The sequence below is a fragment of the Mesoplodon bidens genome (genome assembly GCF_964165515.1).
Source record: "Mesoplodon bidens genome assembly, chromosome: 10".
In the NCBI taxonomy this organism is placed as follows: domain Eukaryota; kingdom Metazoa; phylum Chordata; class Mammalia; order Artiodactyla; family Ziphiidae; genus Mesoplodon; species Mesoplodon bidens.
Window position 1 is genome coordinate 31,735,489 of NC_138172.1, and position 20,538 is coordinate 31,756,026.

Sequence of the window (20,538 nt, forward strand, 5' to 3'; positions counted from 1 at the left end):
ACATTCTTCTTTGTGACCTAAGAGCAAGGCATGAGTAATTATAAGGAATTAGAGTATCTGGACTTGAAAGGGCAAGAAAGCCCGAAAAAATTTGCAGACAACAGAAAGAAAATGGCTAAGGAGGATGAAGCAATGTCTAGGGGCAAGAAAGACTTCTGAGTTCTGTTTGGTGAGCCCCAGCTTTGAGGACAGGTAACTTTGCCTCAGTGTCTTCATCTGTAAAATGGAAATGATAAAAGCATTTATCTTACCCCTTGGGCTGTTCATTCCAGGACTTTAGCACTCAACCGCCTTTCCCATTTCCCAGCTCCAAGCAGAACCTGAGACCTTCCCTGTTGAGGGAGGTTTGCTTCAGGTAGAGGAAAACTAGGATTCAGCCAGCTGCACACCTGCCCTGAGCCAAGCCTCATCCTCCTTTGGAAGGAACCTAGATTCGGACGCCAGGCCCTGCAGGGGGGCGGAGAATGGAGAGGGTGCTTTCCCAGGCCAAATGCCAAATCCCTCCAAGTCTGGATGGTCCTACAGGGCAGCGAGGCCCTTCCCACGCAGTCACCCCACACTCAGAGGGCTCACTCAGCCACTCAGTCTGTGCGCGTTTACTGAGAACACACCAGTCAATCAGGACTCTCCTGGTTGCAGGTGACTGAAACCCAGCTGAAAGTCTGAAAGCAAAAAGAGAAATGATTGTCCCTGTAACCAGACAGTCCAAGGGGGTGGTTCAGACGTGTCTGGATCCAGGGGCCTAGGTGACACCTTCAAGATCCACCTCTCTCCCTCAGGGCTCTGCCTTCCCCTCTGCTGGCTTCCTGCTCAGGCAGGCCTCCCCATGTGGTGATGAAGCCGCCCTCCAGCTGCTCCAGGTTCACCTCCTAGGCAGCCCCAACCCAGAGAGAGCTCCTTTTTCCCAGAACTTCCAGCAAAAGTCCAGGGCTGATGCTAGTTGGCTCTGCTGAGCCTGACCCACTCTCACAGTCTGAGGGACGTGGGCCTCCCCGTGCGCAGCCCTGGACTGTACGTTCACCCCGCCTGGGGGGTGCAGGCAGCCACCTCACTGTTGATATGGGGAGGCATAGAGGACAGATTTGCTGAGCCCTGCCTCTGCCAGACACTGTTCCAAGTCCTGTAGAGGTATTTAAATCTCACAGAACTCTGTGAGTTAACTGCCATCAGGTGGGGCGGGAGGGGCCGTATAGGAGTGGGGGAGTGGGAGGTACGAACTATTGGCTGTAAGAGCGGCTCAGAGATGTATCGTACAACACGAGGAATATAGCCAATATTTTGTAGTAACTGTAAATGGAAAGTAGACTTTAAAATTTGTATAAAGGGCTTCCCTGGTGGTGCTGTGGTTAAGAATCTGCAGTCCAATGCAGGGGACGCGGGTTCAATCCCTGGTTCGGGGAGATCCCACATGTCGCAAAGCAACTAAGCCCACGCGCCACAACTACTGCGCCTGTGCCCTAGAGCCTGCGCACTGCAACTACTGAGCCCACATGCCACAACTACTGAAGCCCGCGTGCCTAGAGCTCATGCTCTGCAACAAGAGAAGCCACCACAATGAGAAGCCCACGCACCGCAACGAAGAGTAGCCCCCGCTCACCACAACTAGAGAAAGCCCAAGGGCAGCAATGAGGACCCAACACAGCCAAAAATAAAATAAATTAAATAAATAAATAAAATTTTAAAAATAAAATTTGTATAAAAATAGGGACTTCCCTGGTGGTCCAGTGTTAAAGAATCCACCTTCCAATGCAGGGGATGCAGGTTCGATCCCTGGTCGGGGAACTAAGATCCCACATGCTGCGGGGCAACTAAGCCCACCCGCCACAACTACAGAGTTTGCAGCCTCAACAAGAGAGCCCACGTGCCACAAACTACAGAGCCCATGTGCCGCAACTAGAGAAGAGAAAACCTGCACACCACAACTAGAGAGAAGCCCAAGTGCCTCAACTAAAGAAAAAGCCCGAGCGCCACAACGAAGGGACTGCGCACCACAATAAAAGATCCCGCATGCCTCAACGACTCGATGCAGCCAAAAAAAAAAAAAAAATTGTATAAAAAAATTTTAATAAAGATAAAGAAAATAGGAACATACACACAAAAAATACCATCAGGCAGGTGAGGAAACTGAGGCACAGAGAGGCCAAGTTACCCCAAATTGCACAGTTGGGAGACAGCAAGGCATGGCCTCACACGCGAGCACCTACAGAGACTGCCCTCCTAACCATTGCACCACACAGCTTCTACCATTTCTCCCTCAAGCTCTGGCCACACTGAATCATTTCGGTTCCTCAAATGATTGAGCTTTCTCTCCCCTCCTGGCCTTTGCACTCGCTCCTCTTCTGTTCAGCACCCGCCCTTTCCCTTTCCTCCCAGTCTAGGCTGAAGCAAGCTCGCACTCAGGAAGTCTTCCCTGACCCTTCAGACCAGACGGGCCCTTCTGTGTGCTCCCAGCCCCAGGCACCCCCTGCGATGGGTTGCAATTGCCCGCTGCTTGATGATGTGCCCGCCAGGTGTCAGCTGTTCTCAGGAACCATGCTACATCTGAGCAGTTGGTAGGGGACGGGCTGGTACAGTAGTTGCATTCGTTTCCTGTGGCTGCTGTAACAAATCACCATAAATGTAGTGGCTTAAGTCAACACAGGTGTATTCTCTTTCAGTTCTGGAGGCCAAAAGTCCAAAGTCAGTTTCACTGGGCTAAGATCAAAGTGATGACAGGGCTGGTTCCTTTTGGAGGCTCCAGGGGAGAATCTGTTTCCTTGCCTTTTCCAGCTTCCAGAGGCCACCTGCATCTCTTGGCTCATGACCCTGTCTTCCATCTTCAAAGGGAGCAGTGTAGCATTTTCAAATGTCTTCCTCTCTGTTTCTCTGGTTTGTCATCACATTGTCTTCTGTCTGAAAGACACAGGTGGAGGATACCCTCTTATAAGGACTGTTGTGATTACATTGAGCCCACATGGATAATCCAGGATCATCTCTATCTCAAGATCCTTCTCTTAATCACACCTGCAAAATCTCTTTTGCCATAGAAGGTAACAGTCACAGGGTCTGGACGTGGACTACTTGAGGGGCTACTGTTCGTCTACCATGGAGGTGAAGTGTGAGGACTCCGAGCCTGGAAGCCTACTCCTTTTTTTTTTTTTTTTGTGGTACACGGGCCTCTCACTGTTGTGGCCTCTCCCGTTGCGGAGCACAGGCTCCGGACGCACAGGCTCAGCGGCCATGGCTCACGGGCCCAGCCGCTCCGCAGCATGTGGGATCTTCCCGGACCGGGGCACAAACCCGTGTCCCCTGCATCGGCAGGCAGACTCTCAACCACTGCGCCACCAGGGAAGCCCTGGAAGCCTGCTCTTGAACCCATGTGGTTCAACCTCTAACTTGCTGTGACCAAGTGATTTAACCTCCCTGTGCCCCAGAGGGCAGAGGGCAGGAGGTGACTGAGTAGAGTCGTTTGAGGAACCAAAAGCAATTCAGGCTGGCTGCAGGACAGGGTCACGGGAGGAGCCGCTTGGCTTCAAGCCCCAGCTCTGACTCAGTTTCTGCATCTGTGAAATGGAGATGATAACGGTCCCTACCTCATAGCCCTGGCTGTCGGAGGATTAAATGAATCAAGACATGTGAAGTGTTGAGCGTGGTGCTTTGGCACAAAAACACTCGATAAATGTTGGAAATTAGATGTTGTCTTAGTTTGGGTTTCCTCGCAAGCAGACCCAATTCTAGGATTCAAATGCAAGACATTTATTTGGGAAGTGATCCCACAAAGCACTAGCAGGGGAGGTGAGAAGTGAGACAGGCAAGGAAGGAAGCCCATAAAGGGTGCGTTAATGAGGGGCTGCTCCTGGGACGAGGAAAGGGGAGGAGCTGGGGGCTTTACCATCAGTAATTGGTGGAGGGCTACTGGGAGAGGGGGGGCTGTTCATTCGAGGCCCTTTTGGACTAAGACGTACAGGCAGAGTGTGGACTTAACGATGACTAAATAAGTTAGTTTATGAAAAGCACTCACCCAGTGAGCAGGTGACCAGAAAGTCATCAGGCAGAAGGTCTTGGCTGCCAGCAGCTGGAAGTAACTGGCGTAAGCTGAAGGGGGTCTGGGTGTGTGCTGAGCGTGTGCTATAGTCATACCAGAGACCATCCTGCCCGGGGGGCCTGGACTCTGGGGACTACACACACAGTGGCATCCCCCGAAGAGTGTGGCTCCCCCTGTCTTGGAAATGGGCAGGGCCAGCACTGAGGGCCGAGCCTTCTGGGCCCCTCAGAGCAGATGGGAGAGGCTCTTACGCAATGTCATGTACTTTCTCCAGGACAGGCTGAAGTGGAAATGTTAGCAGGTCCCCACAGGTCTTGACTGCAGGTGCCTGACAGACCAGCTCGGCAGCCCAGGGCCCCAGAGGCCCATAGGAAGGTGGTGTCTGTGGGCAAAGTCCTGATGGGGGATGGAATGACAGGCATGTCCCTGTGCAGTGAAACAATGAGGTGTGAAGGGCCCAGGGGTGAGGGGTCCATCGGTAAAGTCAGGGAGGAAGATGACCTTTTAAAGAACAGAGGCCATGAGGCTGTGTGGATTTGGGTGGAGGGCAGGGCTGTCGTGGCTTTCTGAGATATTTCAGGCATGAATAATGCTCAGATTGCTGGGGTGGACACGGAAAGAAAAGTGGGGAGTAGTCCTGAAAGATGGAGAAAGGCCAGCTACTCTGCAGTCACTGCAACTTGAGGCCTCAAAGGCACTTCCCTGCAGCAGTGAGGGATGAAGGCTGTTCCAATTTCAGGGCCCCGGCAGGTACCTCATGGCAAGGCCTGAAGCCCAAGGAACAAGGTTGGTTTGGACATCAGGTCAGAGCTCTGGGATGCTGCAACCCAACATCTTCCCAGTCCTCTCTCTGCTCTAAACCCTCGAGAAGTCCAGCTGACAGAATGTGGCCCACTGCTCAGAATGTGGGATTCGGGCCAGGCCTTGACCTCATTTGAGGTTCCAAAAATAGACTTTTTTTTTTTGAGGTACTACTCTAATCCTGGGGCCCCCTGGCTCCATGATCTGTAGATATGACCTTATCTATCTTTTGAGAGACAGAAGAGGAAAATTCAGTGTTACCTGCTAGTCTCCTTGATCCAGGAGAGTCTGTGGTCAAGGACCAGACAGCCTGGGTTCTGATTCCAGCTCTGCCATTCACCAGCTGTGTGACCTTGGGCAAGTTACCTAATCTCTCTGAGCCTCCACTAACTTCCTCTTAGTACATGCGTTGATCATAATCACACAAACCTGGTAGAATTGTAATGACTAAACAAGTTAGTTCATGTAAGACACTCAGCACAGTGCCAAGCACATAGGAAGCCATTGACTTCTCTAGTTAGTGTGTATTATCTCATTAATTCTGATAGCAACTCAAGCTGTGCTCACCCAGTGCCTGTATGTCCCCCTCAGAGCAAATCATCTTGCTGTGGTGGATTATAACTTCCTGCTAACTTTTCAGATCCTTCCACATAAGTTCCCGGAGCCAGGAACTCAGCGTTGTTTGCCGCTTTTCCCAGCACAGCACACAAGTGCTCTAAAGATGTTGATTTTGAAAGTATCCCTGCTTTACAGACCAGGAAGCTATGGGCAGAGGGTTTCAGGGACATATTCATGGTTCCCTAGTAATGGGGTCATCCAACTTACAGTCTCCAGCCCATGCCATTCTGCCAATCTGCAATTCTTGAGCACATTTTGTATGTCAGGCCTTGGACCGGGCACCAGGGAGAGACACAGAAAAGAAGGTAAACCTTAGCCCCGTCCTTCAGCATCCTTATCTTTAAAAGGGAGATCATACACTTTTCAAAATGAAAGATATCCAAATGGCCAACAGGTACATGAAAAGATGCTCAATATCACTAATCATCAGAGAAATGCAAATCAAAACCACAATGAGATATCATCTCACACCTGTTAGAATGGCTATCGTCAAAGAGATAACAAGTATTGGCAAAGATGTGGAGAAAAGGGAACTCTGGTGCACTGTTGGTGGGAAGGTAAACTGGTGCAGCCAGTCTGGAAAACAGTATGGAGGTTCCTCAAAAAATTAAAATAAGAACTACCATATGATCCAGCAATCCCACTTCTGGGTATATATCCTAAGGAAATGAAATCACTCTCTAGGAGAGATATCTGTACCCACATGTTCACTGAAGCATTATTCACAGTAGTCAAGACATGGAAACAATCTAAGTACCATCAGTGGATGACTGGATTAAGATATTACTCAGCCATAAAATAAAAGGAAATCCTGCCTTTTGCAACAACACGGATGGACCTTGAAGGCATTATAAGTGAAATAAGGCAGACAAAGACAAATACTGTATGTTTTCACTTGCATGTGGAATGTAAAAAGCTGAACTCATAGAAATAGAAAGTAGACTGGTGGTTGCTAGGGCTGGAGCGTGAGGGAAATGGGGAGATGTTGGTCAAAGGGGACACGTTTCCAACCCCAGAATAAGTTCTGGGGATCTAATGCACAGCATGGTGGCTGTAATTAACAATACTGTATTAGATACTTGAAAGTTAAGAGAGTAGATCTTAAATGTTATAACCACAAGAAAGTGGTAATTATGTGAGAGGATGGGGGTGTTAACTAACCTTCCTGTAGTAATCCTTCATTACACTGGACACCTTAAACTTACATGTTGTATGTCAATAATATCGCAATAAAGCTAGAAAAAATGGAGATCATACTATCTCCCTCAAAGGGCTCCTGTGGGCTGAAGTGAAGTTTTGACTGCTAAGAGCCTGGCACAGGGTCCAGACTGAGGCAAGGGCTTGGTTACTGGGTGCTAGTACTGGTCTGTGGGCCTTTTCTTGTTCCTTCATCTGAAATTTCCCTTTTCTCCCTTCAGGCCTCCCAAGCTTGACTAGCACCCACTGAGCCAAGTTGTCACCTCCTCCAAGAAGCAGCTCTGCTTCACAGGCTGGCTTAGTTCCTTCTTCTGTGATTTTTTTTTTTTTTTTTTTTTTTTTGGCTGCACCACGCAGCATGCAGGATCCTAGTTCTCTGACCAGGGATCGAACCAGTGCCCCATGCAGTGGAAGTGCGGAGTCCCAACAACTGGAACCCCAGGAAAGTCCCCTGTGATCCTAAAATGCCCAAGATTTTGATGCATTCCCCAAACTGGGTTAGTTCTGGACCAGACTGTACACTCTACGAGAAGGGGCCTGGGCCCATCTCAGCCACAGCTGTATCCCTGTTATCCGGCAAAGGATCAGCCACATAATAAATGCTGAGTGAATAAAGGAAACAAACAAGTAGAAAGGAGAATGGATGAATGGATGGATAGATGAACGACAGGTGAATGGTTTGATGGGTGGATGGATAGATGGATGGGAGAATGGATAAATGATTGAATGGGTAAAGGGATGAATGAATGAAGAGGTGCCAGGCTGAAAGGGAGCACTTCATCCTGCAGGTTGTGGATAGTACTGGGCTGTGGGGCATCCACACATGTGTGGCCTGGAGCCTGACAGTTCAGGCCTGAGGACTCTACATCCCGTCCCCACCCTGGGTGGGGTACTTGCTCTACTCTTATTTCCACAAGGCAATTAACTGCAACCACCTTCCATCCAGGCAGACAGATTCTAGAAAGTCAAACAGCCTTTCCCTCCCTGACTAGGAAAAGAGTGACAAGGTCTTGCCATCCACCAGTGGCTGGCTTCGGGATCCTCGAGTTTGCATTCCCCCAAAGCTCACAGCCCCATCGTTTTAGTTTCCTTTTATATATAGCAAAACATTATACTCACTAGCCTTCTGTTTTATCTCAGGCATTTAGGCTCCTGTGACCGCTTCTGGAATTTATCCTCCTGAAAGATAGCATTCACCAATAGAAATCATATGTACTCTGCACTTGATTTTATTTTCATTTGACATATTACCTTTTCATGAGAACAGATACTACCTACCTGTGTAACTGCTGGTAGCTGTGCCAGGCCCTTGCTCTGCAGTAATGTAATTTATTTAATCATCCATCATGTCAGACAACTTGTGTGCTTTATAAGGTCTCATTATGGTTGGGTGTAGAATAGTGTGGCCAGCGTGCTACCTTTGTGTAAAAAAGGTGGAGCAAAGTATGTATATTTACCTGTCTTCGTATAAAATTCCTCTGGAATGATTCATGAGAAAATGGTAACATTGTTACTTTCAGGGATACAGATGGGGAGAAAATTTTTGCCTTGGATCCTTTGGTATCTTTTGCACTTTAAACCACGATTTTTTTTAAAAAGATAATTAAATTAACATTTAAAAAATCAAGGTTTCCTGCCCTGTCCCACTTGAGGGTGGCTTAGACTTATAGACTCACTTCCAAAGAGTAGAGTTTGGAAAGTGAACAAAATAGTAACTTCACAGTAGAGAAGCCTGACAGACACCACCTTAACCACAAGCTCAAGGTGAATCTCACCAGCGGCGTCATGTGGGTGCCATGGACTCCTGATAGGATGTGACGAGAAGGGCACTTCACCTCTGTGGTGTTCTCTCTAAAAACTTATAACCCAGGTCTACTGGGGAGAAAACCACACAGACTGGTGGGCACTGGACAGGTGACCTGCCATTCCTCCTCAAGACCATCCACATCTTTTTTTGGCAGCGCAGCTTGCGGCATCTCAGTTCCCCAACCAGGGATTGAACCCGGGCCCTCAGCAGTGGAAGCGTGGAGTCCTAACCACTGGACCACCAGGGAATTCCCAAGACTGTCCATGTCTTGAAAAACAGGGAGAAACTGTCACAGACTAAAGGGGAGCCATGATAAGTAAATATCATGTGCTTCCCTGGATTGAGTCTTGGAACAGAAAGAGGACATTAGTGGAAAAATCCAGGTGAAACCCAAATCAAGTCTGGAGTTTAGTTAATAGCTGAGTGCCAGTGTCAGTTTCTTGGCTGTGACAAATCCACACAGTAATAAAACGTTAATAATGGGGAACTGGGTGAAGGAACTCTCCACATTATCATTATACCTTTTCTGTAAATCTAAAATGATTCCAAAATTAAAAGTTCACTTAAAAAAATAAAGATTTCCCAAGTTTTAATGAGGAGTAAAACAAAACAAATAGCCCTACTATACCCTTTTGGATTAGGAGCTTGAGTCCGCTTTTTTCTTCTTCGGTCTGTGGTTGCAGGAGCACTGCGTGTTATGAGTCGGAAGGATGGGGACATTTTCCACATTTCCATCAGCACTTCTGCTGATGGAGGTCTGATTCAGGCCTGGTGTTTGTCTGGGGTTGGCTGAGGCTGTTTCAACACGAGAAGTTGCTGTTACCATATAAATAAAATTAATTCCCTTGGTGTTGAGGTTTGCATTTGTTCATTCACCTTAGATGGTGTCCAGATGTTTTCTCTGGGGGAAATGGCTTCAGGCTGAGGGGGTCTGGAGGCTATTGTTTTGGTGCCACGTATGCTACTGGCCAGCAAGATGCCAGCTCTCGAGTGCAGAGTTTCTGAATCTCAGTTTGCCTAACCATAAAATGAGATGATAACTTCTCTCTCTTAAAGAACATATGAAAGCACTTTGCAAAAGGTATGATCAGTTCAAATATAAGACCTCAAACTTTTCTACTGGGGGAATAAGCACAGCATGGAAAGTGAGCAGTTGAAAGTTGAGGGTGGGGTGGGTATAGCCCAGAGCTGCCGTCTTCAAAATATGATTTTCTTTTGGTGCTGGGGCGATGGTGGAATCTCAGATTTTAGCTTTATTTTTACTTATTTATTTTTAAAAATAAATTTATTTATTTATTTCTGGCTGTATTGGGTCTTCGTTGTTGCACCTGGGATTCTCATTGCAGTGTCTTCTCTTGTTGCGGAGCACGGGCTCTAAGCACGCAGTCTTCGGTAGTTGTGGCGCACGGGCTTAGCTGCTCTGCAGCATGTGGGATCTTCCTGGACCAGGGCTCAAACCTGTGTCCCCTGCATTGGCAGGAGGATTCTTCACCACAGCGCCACCAGGGAAGCCCCTGATTTTAGCTTTGAAATTCATGAAACTTGACGTTCTAGTCCATGCAGGGCACACACTAAAGGCCAGGGTCAGCTCCGTGGGCGTGCTGCCCGTGCAGTTGACAGAGCTGTGTGCTTGGAAGGGCCAGGCACGTAATTTAATACTCTGCTGTCGCCATCTTGAAACTCTCCAGACTCTCTGAACCAGGGACCCTACATTTTCATTTTACACCAGGCCCTGCAAAACGATGCAGCCTGTCCTGCTAATGGCACTCAGTGTACATGTGTGAAGGCTACAGGCCAACTGGGATTTTGAGGGCAAGGAGAGGAGTGGCTGGAGTTGCAGAGGAGAGGAGATGTGAAGCTGTGGCCTCAGGAAAACAACTCCTAGAGAAGGAGCTGCAATGGGAGGTAGGATTTTCAGGAAGTCTTGCTCTACTAGGAAACTTGCCTTTTAAATTCCTAAGAAACCACCAATAAAATTTTCGTTGCTGATGGTGGGTTGGATTTGTTTTTGGAGGGAGTCCTGTGTCAGGACTGGGTTCCACTCCATCTCCTGCGCCAGGGAGGAAGGCAGGGAGCATGTGCTGGGTGTGCCCTGGATGCCAGCTGCCATGTTGGGTGTGTTCACGCCGAGAGGAGAACAAACCAAGAAAGTAGGGCTGAGGGGCCCCGGCCATTCTCCTTGATCCCTGTTCTAGGCTGAGTCTGAGCAGGGCATCTGTTATGTCCCTGGGTCTCCAATGCTGGGATCTTGAGGGGCAGGGACAGTAGGGCTTTTGAGGCTGCCCTGGGCCTCAGCCTTTTGCTTTGTGCTGGAACTCCACTTGGAGGCTGGCCAGCCACCTCCCGTCTCTGACTTTATCCCCAGCCATGCCTCTTGCTGTAGCCCTACCTGCGCCCCGCCTGGCCCCTCCTCCACATCTTTGCTCCCACTTGAAATCACAGCCCTCCTAATGCTCCAGTGCAAGTCCTACCTGGTCCTCAGGGCCAAGGCTGCATCCGGACCCTCTCTCTAAACACTCACAGCACCCGGACAATGGTACAGTCAGTGTTTGCTGGGCCACTGTCTCAAGGTCTATTTGTTTATGAGGGTTGATGTGTTGGGTGTCCAGCCCCCCTGCAGTTCCCACAAAAGTGCAGCTTAGTAAATGGCTAAGTGTGTGGGCTCTGGAGTCAGAGACCTGAGTTCAAATCCTGTCTCTACCAGTGTGATCTTGGGCACCTTACCCAGACTTCCTGAGCCTCACTGTGCCCACCTAGAAGGTGAGAATGGTGTCATGGGTTTGTTGAGAGAATGTATAAACGAGAGGACAATTAACTGTGGCTGTTGAAGTTATTATTATTGTTATGACTGGGGATGGATGAGGAGGACTCTGGACAGACTCAAATAATATAGACAATAATGGTCAGACTTAGCGTGTTCCAGGCAGTGTTCTAAGTGTTTTATGTAGGAGTTATTTAATTCTTATGATAACCTGGGAAGCTGGTATTATTTCCCCCATTTTACAGAGGGGGAAACTGAGATCCACAGAAGTGATTATTAAGTGGTTGGCCCAAAATTACAGTAACAGGTGGAGCTGGGATTTGAATCCAGACAGTCTGGCTACAAAGCCTGTACCCTCACCCACTCACTCTGCTAGCCCTCAGACAGCACCACGCTGCTCCCTGTCCCCAGAGCCTGGGCTGGGCCACTACCTGCCTCTCCTGACTCTTCTGGTGCTGGGTGCCACCACTGCCAAAGGAAGGAACCCTTGGTCTTTAAATACTTTAGCTTTCCGGGTAGCTAATATTTACTGAGCAAAAAGAATGCCCCAGGAACTATGCAAAAGATTAAAATATCTCGGGACTTCCCTGGTGGCGCAGTGGTGGATGAGATGCTCCCTTTGTCTCTCCCCTTTAATCTACAACCAGTAAAATAACCACAGCTCAACAAAGGTGCCTCTGCCCAACACAGTGGAACGCCAGAGAATTCCATATATCTGTATGTGTAACGGTGGCTGGACTGGAACACATGAACCTGTTTACACAGGAGGGAATTAAGGCATAGACACTTACCTGAAGTCACATAGCTAGAGAGTGGAGGGGGAGCTGAAATCCAAATGTGGCTTGTCTCTTTTTTTTTTTGGCCGCACAGCCAAAAAATGTACTCACAGATGATACATTATATGATGCCTCTGACTACCAAGAATGAGAACAGCTAACCAGCACTGGGCTCTTTCCAGGCTTTACATGCACTACCTAATAACCTAGATAATTACTCCCTAGATGATATTATTATTATTAACTCTATTCCCATTTCACGAATGGGGAGAGCAAGGCACAGAAAAGTCAAGTAGCTTCCTCAAGGTCACGCAGCCAGTGAGAAGCAGAGTCAAGACTTGGCCAGCAACAATTTTACACCAGAGCTTGGGTACCAACCACTGGCCCATTCTGCCTCCCACTGCACTCCATGAGCAAAGAGAGACACTGTGTTTACCGTTCCCAGTTTAAACACCTGGTGGGGTGATGTGTCAGTCTGCCAACATTTACTGAGCACTTACTGTGTGCTGAATGAGCCCTGTGCTGGGAGCCATGGGGAATTCCAGTGAAAAGGCCCCAGGCCTTTCTAGGTGTACAGAACTTTAACTCACCATAACAACTTAAAAATCCATATAATGGCCACAGATGATTTCAGTGCAAGCTGGGTACTTTAAGTGACAGTAGGAGCAGAATGGAGGGGCTTGGCCCATAGGACAGTCCAGTAGGGCTTCACAGAGGTGGTAACAAACCCATAAACCTCTTCCAGGGCTTCAACCAGGATCTAACAGCGCAGCCTTCCAGAGACAGCAGGAGGCAGATTTTGCAGGGAGGTGGTGCCCTTGCCCACAGTCTGCTTTGCCCATTCCTGGCTGGCCCAGCTGGCACTTCAGCTCATACCTTGGCCCTGGCCTCTCTCCTGAGCCTGAGTCAGGGAAACACAAAGCCTGGGGCCTCCTGGAGTGCAGACACCCAGCCCAGCTGCTGGGTGTTCTCTGGGCAAGGACAGCCACCAAGCCTCAGATCCTGACAGAGAGGGTGTCTCCTCCATCCTGAGACCACTGGCTCCTCCTTAGCTGGCCTGGATCCAGGACTGGTCCATTCATGCTGCCTGATTACTTGTGTAGCACTGAGTTCAAGCCCTAGATCTGTCATTCACAAGCATGATGTCAGCTCACCCTGCTGAGCCTCAGTTTCCTCTTTTCTAGAATGGGGGTGTTAATAGTACTGACTCTGCAGTATTTCTGGGAGGATTCAGAGACAAGGCCTGCGGGCTTGTCTGGGCTGTGAAGCTCCCATCACTCACATGTCTGTACACTGACAGGCTGGGCCAGCCGGGGAGGGACTATCTCTACGCATTGGATGTACACAACTTTTTCAGTCTATGAGACAAGTTATGAAGGTTCAGTGACTAGTATTTAATGCTGACCTACTACTATAAAGTATTCTATACTTATATGACTTCAGAGACTCTTCTGCACTCGGACACCCTCCCTCCAGTGTCCAACAACCAGTGCTAGCCCCAGGGCGTGGGGCAGATTTGCGTATTTATTTGTCTGTTCAGTAGGCTTAGATGTCCAGGATCCTGTTTAAGGTTTTAGGATGCATGCCTTCAATACATAACTTTTTTTTTTTTTAGTTTTTATTTATTTATTTTTGGCTGCATTGGGTCTTCACTGCTGTGTGTGGGCCTTCTCTAGTTGCGGCGAGCAGGGGCTACTCTTTGTTGCGGTGCGCGGGCTTCTCATTGCAGTGGCTTCTCTTGTTGTGGCACATGGGCTCTAGGCATGCGGGCTTCAGTAGTTGTGGCGCACAGGCTTAGCTGCTCCATGGCATGTGGGATCTTAGTTCCCCGACCAGGGATCGAACCTGCATCCCCTGCACTGGAAGGCAGATTCTTAACCACTGGACCACCAGGGAAGTCCCTAGCATTACTTTTCTTCATTGACTGTTTTTCCTTTGTTCCTCTATTCCCTCACTTCCCTAATTGTTCACTTCTGTGCCTGCCATTTGGAACTCAGGGAAGGTCTAGAGACTAAAGCTTTCTCTATAAACAAAAAACAGGGGACATGGAGGGGTTTTTGTATCTGGAAGGTCCCACAGGGTCCTACTTGGTTTCAGTTCCCCCTTTTCTTTGATACGCCTCAATTCTGAGGAGAATGGGGGCAGGACAAAAAAAGAGAATAAAGTTTTGGATAGAGAGGTTAATCATAAACTCGGCAGAGGAACTCTGTTTTAGGGGGACTCAGTTTCAGGACGAAGCCCCACAGTGATAACCTGCTCTTTAACACATTCAGTATCAACGTCTTCTCCCCGTCCACTTCCCAGCTTCCTGAGGTCCTCACCTCAAGATCTCCTTTGAGATCATCTAAGTCAGTAGTTCTCAACCAGGGGCAATTCCCCCAGGGACATTCGCCAAGGTCAGGAGACTTTTTTTTTTTTTGCGGTACGCGGGCCTCTCACTGTTGTGGCCTCTCCCGTTGAGGAGCACAGGCTCCGGATGCGCAGGCTCAGCAGCCATGGCTCACGGGCCCAGCCGTTCCACGGCATGTGGGATCTTCCCGGACCGGGGCATGAACCCGTGTCCCCTGCATCGGCAGGCGGACTCTCAACCACTGCGCCACCAGGGAAGCCCCAGAGGAGACGTTTTTGATTGTCCAAGTGGCAGACAGGAAAGATGCTACTGCTTCTAGCAGGTAGAGATGCTGCTAAACATCCTATAGTGCACAGAACAGTCCCCAACAACAAAGAATTATCTGGCCTCAAATATCAATAGTGGGACTTCCCTGGCTGCCCAGTGGTTAAGACTCCGTGCTCCCAACATGCTCCCAACATGCTCCCAATGCAGGAGGCATGGGTTTGATCTGTGGTCGGGGAACTAAGTTCCTGTATGCCACAAAGTGAGGCAAAAAAAAAAAAGTCAGTAGTGCTGAGGTTGAACATCTCTGACTAAACTAAGACACTGAGTGGCCCCTCCCTGTTGATAACCCTCTAACATCCTTGGCCAGACAGGCATGGCCCAGGAGAGCCCCTGTGTGGAAAGGGTAGATGGGTGGGGAGCTGGCCCCTGGGGTCACCTGGCTTTTGCCTGCCTCCATCTCTTCCCCTTCTACCTCCCACCCACTCTGTATGGTTCTGCTGCTGTTCTGGCCCCACAAGAAGACCCAGGGTGAGGATGGGCATGGGAGAGAAGGCTCAGCCAATCATAAAACCCCACCCCAGACCACTGGGATGTTGTTCAGGGAGGCACATGGCTCCAGATAAGCCAGTCAGAATTTGCTCTGGGACTTTTCCGCCAGAGACTCTCCTTCCACCAGGGCCTGAGAGCTGGCAGGACATGAGCCTGAGGCGTCCAGCAGGCAAGCAGAGCTCAACGTCAAACCTGACTAAGAAATGCTGAGGGGCAGAGGCTTGACAAATAGACAGTGACACAGATCAGAACCTTCCCTTTTTTGGAATTGCTTTTCTGTCTTGACTAATAGGGCCTTGTCTCTCCCACTGGGCTGGGAATTTCCTGTTCTTTTATCTCATCTCAAGCACCCCGCCTCCTCCCCCTTCTAAGAGCCTGGAAGACAGGCCTGCCCCACAGCAGAGTCACCCAACTGCTCATTTATGACCTGGGGTTGCTCACCTCCCCGTCTAGCTTGTGGCGAACACCTGAGCCAGTCTCTCACCACATCACACAGACGAACAGACTGGGCTGGGGAAGAGCTCTGTCCACCTTGCTAGGAAGGATCCCCCGGGGCAGATGTCTTCTCTGGCTCCTTTGAGGACTGGATGTAAGCTATGGATGGCTCCCGGGGGTTCACAAAACTCCTGATGCCCATTCCCTGCCCTACGTATTTTGGTTTTTCAAGAGAGCTGTCTCTGAATTTTGGACACAGCTTGAATCCCAAATCTGCAGCTTCCTGGCTGCATGAGTCTGAGCAATTCACTTCCTCTCCCTGAACCTCAGTTTCCTCATCTGCAAAACGTGGAGAGTGGTAACACCAGCTGCCCAGGGGTTTTATTGGAGTAAAGATTAAAGGAAATAGTACAGGCAAAGCCCTTAGTCTAGTGTCTGGCACTTAGCAAATAGTCAACACCTTGGGGGAATAATAATATTCTGGAAATATTTTCTGCTTGAAAAATAGAGGAGACGCCCTGGGCCACCCCTCCCATCTTAAGCTAGCAGGGCAAGGACTCCTCCGGTCTGCGGCCAGCTGTCAGTAGGTGGGTGTGGAGGCCGGACCCTCTCCCACCAGGGAAGGGCCTGGCGTTCCCACCCCGTCTCCCACCCCGTGGAACCGACACACCCAGACTCCGCCTCCCACCCCATGGACCCGACACACCCAAACCCCCACCCCTGTGAGTCAGCCCCACTCCTTGAGGCGCAGCAAAACCCACAAGTCACTTCCTGGCCGCCCCAAACAAAGGCCTAGAACCCGCAGTCCAGGAACTGGCCCCTTATCGCTCCTCAGGCCTGATAAGAAGGGCAGGAGGGTCTGAGTCAGCCAGGAGTAGCCGTTTCACAGCTTTCCCTTGGCCTCAGGGCTGTTCCCAGCCCAACCTGGGGGCTCAGAGCCCCTCCACTTCCCCTTCTCTTCATGCTGCCCCGAGGGTCTGCCATTCAGCCCTTCGGCATCATTTCCAGAAGGAACCAGCCCAAAACTCTGGTAGGAGCAGCAGGGCACTCAGTGGAGTACTCCCTGGAGTTTATCAGATAAGCATGCACTTCTGGGTCCCAGGGAATGGGACAGGGGACAGGAACAGGGTGAAGAAGGAGGACAAAGGTGAAGGGAGGGGCGGGGCCACGCCCTCCCACTGGAGCACGCCTCTGGGAGGGGCTCAGGCTGCAGCCTCCTCAGTGGCCCCCCAGCCTCCCACCTGGCTCCAGTCTGATCCAACCATCCTCCACCCAGCAGCTAGAACCACCCTCTTTTAAGCCACATCTTCTTGTCCCACCCCTGCTGTAGCTCCCACTGCCCTTTGGGGAGAGGCCAGGTTTTCTTCTGACTGCCAAGGCCTCATTCTTGTCATGCTCCAGATGGAGCTACTCACAGTTTCTGGAAAGGAACTTCTCGTGCTTCTGGCTCTTGGCTGCTAGCACTCAGAGGAAGTGGGTATCATAACTTTCTGGGTGGGTGAGTAGACGTTTGAAGGAAGGCTTCCTAGAGAAGGTGGTACTTGAGCTGTCCTAGCATTCTGACAAGAATGATGGAGGCACAGGAGAGGGACACAGGCAATTACCAAACAAGCTGACAACACCAATTCATTCAGCTTCCACCTGAGCAAGCAGCCTGGACTCTTTCCAGGAAGTGGCTTCTAGTGGAAAGAGCAGGAAACTCAGCACTTAGCAGCCCTGTGACCTTAGGCAAGTGTCTCTCTATCTCTGATCTCCTGTGAGGCCACCTGTCAGGACTGCCAGGAGAGAGGAAAACCTGCAAAGTATATAAATGCCCAGTAGGTGCTTAAGCCATTCGATCTGTGAGGGGGTTTTCTCTGGGTTGTGTCTCTGGTCCAAGTCAAGGGAAAGGGCCAAGCTTAGGGGGAAATGAGGCCAGCCTAACCCAGATTTTCCAATTGTTCCTGACCGCGTGTTTGCTCCTTGGGGCTGGGGAGAGGAAATTCCCTGCACAAAGACAGGAAGGCAGAGGTGCTCTGTGGCAAAGGCAAAGCTTACAGTGGCGCCTGGTACGATGAGAGAGTCCACAGCACCAAGAAAGCCAGGCAAGGGAGTCACAGCAGAGGCTCCAACACCCTGGCACCTCTCACCATCTAAGCACGTCAACTCAGGATGTCACGGGGTGGGGGGACCGAGGCCCTGACAGACTGTGGACCTGCCCTAGGTCACATAAAGACCATGGCCTCCAATTCTGCTCCCCCTCCACTTGTTTTCAAATTCACAGCCATTGACTGAGGACATTCTGTAGAGTTACCGAGAAGGTGGTAATCCCACACCAACTGTGGTTTTAAAAGAATTCATTATACCCCCCACACACACACATATATGTGTATATACACATTTTTTTTTTTTTTTTTTGCGGTATGCGGGCCTCTTACTGTTGTGGCCTCTCCCGTTGCGGAGCACAGGCTCCAGACGCGCAGGCTGAGCGGCCATGGCTCACGGACCTAGACGCTTCGCAGCATGTGGGATCTTCCCGGACCAGGGCACGAACCCGTGTCCCCTGCATCGGCAGGCAGACTCTCAACCACTGCGCCACCAGGGAAGCCCTATACACATTTTAAACAGCTTTATCGAAGAGTAATTTATATGGCATACAATTCACCCATAGGAAGAATACTGTTTGATGAGTGAATTTATACAGGGGTTCAACCACCAACACAAGCCAGTTTTCAAACACTTCCATTACCCAATTTGCTCATCTGCAGTCAATTCCACTCCCAGCCCCAGGCAATTACGGGTCTGCTTTCTGTCTCTATAATGTTGCCTTTTCTAGAAATCCCCAACCTCTTTTAAAAAAAAAAGTTAGAAGCCCAGTAACGACCCTGCTCTTTCCCAGGCCTAAAAAGGGGAACACTTTGAGGGCAAAAAGTATGTCTGCGAGGGGACCTAGAGAGTGTGGGGCCTGATCCCTCTTGGTTGAACTCAGAGGACTCTCAGATGAACTTAGGGTCAGAGAGGCCTGGGTGGGGAGGGGCCTCTGTGGTCCTACCAGCCCATGCCTTCATTTCACAGACAATAATCAATGTAGCAGCTGCGAGGGACTTCCCTGGTGGTCCAGTGGTTAAGAATCTGCCTTCCAATGCAGGGAATGAAGGTTCGATCCCTGGTCAGGGAACTAAGATCCCACATGCCCCTGGGCAACTAAGCCCACGCGCTCTGGAGCCCATATGCCACAACTGGAGAGAAGCCCGTGCACCGCAACGAAAGATCCTGCATGCCCCAACTAAGACCCAACGCAGCCAAATAAATAAATTAATTTTAAAAAACAAAACAGAAACAAAAAAACAGGACTTCCCTGGTGGTGCAGTGGTTAAGAATCTGCCTACCAATGCAGAGGACACGGATTCGATCACTGGCCGGGGAAGATCCCACCTGCCGCGGAGCAACTTAGCTCGTGCGTCTCAACTACTGAGCCTGCACTCTAGAGCCTGCAAGCCACAACCACTGAAGCCCGCGCGCCTAGAGCCCGTGCTCCGCAACAAGAGGAGCCACTGCAATGAGAAGCTCATGCACCACAACGAAGAGTAGCCCCTGCTGCCGTAACTAGAGAAAGCCTGCGTGCAGCAACAAAGACCCAATGCAGACAAAAATAAATAAATAAATTCATTAAAAAAACAAAAAAACAACAACAAAAGAAACAAAGTAGCAGCAGCGATGGCTACTACTCAGGGCCTGGTGTGGCCATGTGCTGGCTACCCCTGGGGGTCACCCAAGGAGGGAGTATGGATCTGGATGCAGAGGGCAGGAGTTCCTCTCTTCCCAAGGACCAGTGTGTGAGGTGCTCACTAAATGCAGAGAGGTCTTCCCCCACCCTCCCCAGATTGGATAGCAAGGGCCAGGCCTCTAACCTGCTCTCTCAGGCCCAGCCAGTTCTAGTTCTAGCTGGAAAGGCTCCTGGTACGATGGGCCCCAAACCCCCCTGCTAAACTCACCGTGGTTCACCAGCGTCTGCAAAGGAAATTGCCAGCTGCACCAACTTAAAAGTGACCAGGGAAGTCAGCTTCCAAACTAGACCCAGAGCAACCAGCCAGAGAAGAGCTCAATCCTAGAAGCCGGGCAAATTTGTAAGCAAGGCTGGGGGCTGTGCTGGCCTTTGCCTACAAATTACCTGGGCAGGTGAAAATCAGAGAGGCCTCCTTCGTTCTAATCAGCAACTTGCCGTGTTTTCTGGAGACTGGAGGCAGACTAAATTTCTTTTTTCTGCAATGACCAGGCCTAGGAGGGAAGGGGAACTTTCCAGTATATTCAGTAGGACAGCCTTTCTCACCTCAAAAGGAGCAAAGTTGTGAGTCTGTGAGTGGGAGTGACTAGAATTAATAATAACAATAGTGAACATTTATTCAGAGCTTCGTAAGTACTAAGTACTATCTTATGAATCAGGTACCATTATCACCCCCATTTCACAGATGAGAAAACTGAGGCACAGAGAGGTGAGGAATGTTCAGAGCCCCACGCAGTGAGGCGTGGGGCTGGGAGCTGACCTCTGGAAGTTAGCTCCCCTTATGTCCCGTGCAGTACTGACTTCTGCCAAGGAGATGCCTTGCTCTCCCCTGAGGCTTGTTAATAGGTCTACACTCAATCCAGGAACACCTGAGACCAATCAAAGCTGACACCAAAGTTACCCATGCCTCTGCTCTTTCTAGCACCCCAAACTGCCCCAAGAAGCCAAGGGTCTGTGATGCTGAGTAATGGAAAATGAGTTAGGTAACTTTGTTGTTACAAGTTGAACTGTGTCCCCCAAAAGGAGATGTTCAAGTCCTAACATCTGGTACCTATGAATGTGACTTTATTTGGAAATACATTCTCTGCCGTTGTAATCAAGTTAAAATGAGGTCATACTGGATTAGGATGGCTCTAAATCCAAAGACTGGTGTCCTTATAAGGAGAGGGAGATTTGTAAACTACAGATAC

At 49.8% G+C, this 20,538-nt stretch overlaps 1 long non-coding RNA gene across 1 annotated transcript; it reads right to left on the reverse strand.

The window, feature by feature from the left end:
* Positions 1-1,917: 1,917 nt before the first annotated feature.
* LOC308624432 lies at positions 1,918-17,070 on the reverse strand. The gene is made up of 3 exons (XR_014016967.1): positions 17,001-17,070; positions 7,760-7,819; positions 1,918-2,892 (listed from the first exon to the last, which is right to left on the reverse strand). It is a non-coding gene; the product is annotated as an uncharacterized lncRNA (long non-coding RNA).
* Positions 17,071-20,538: the final 3,468 nt, after the last annotated feature.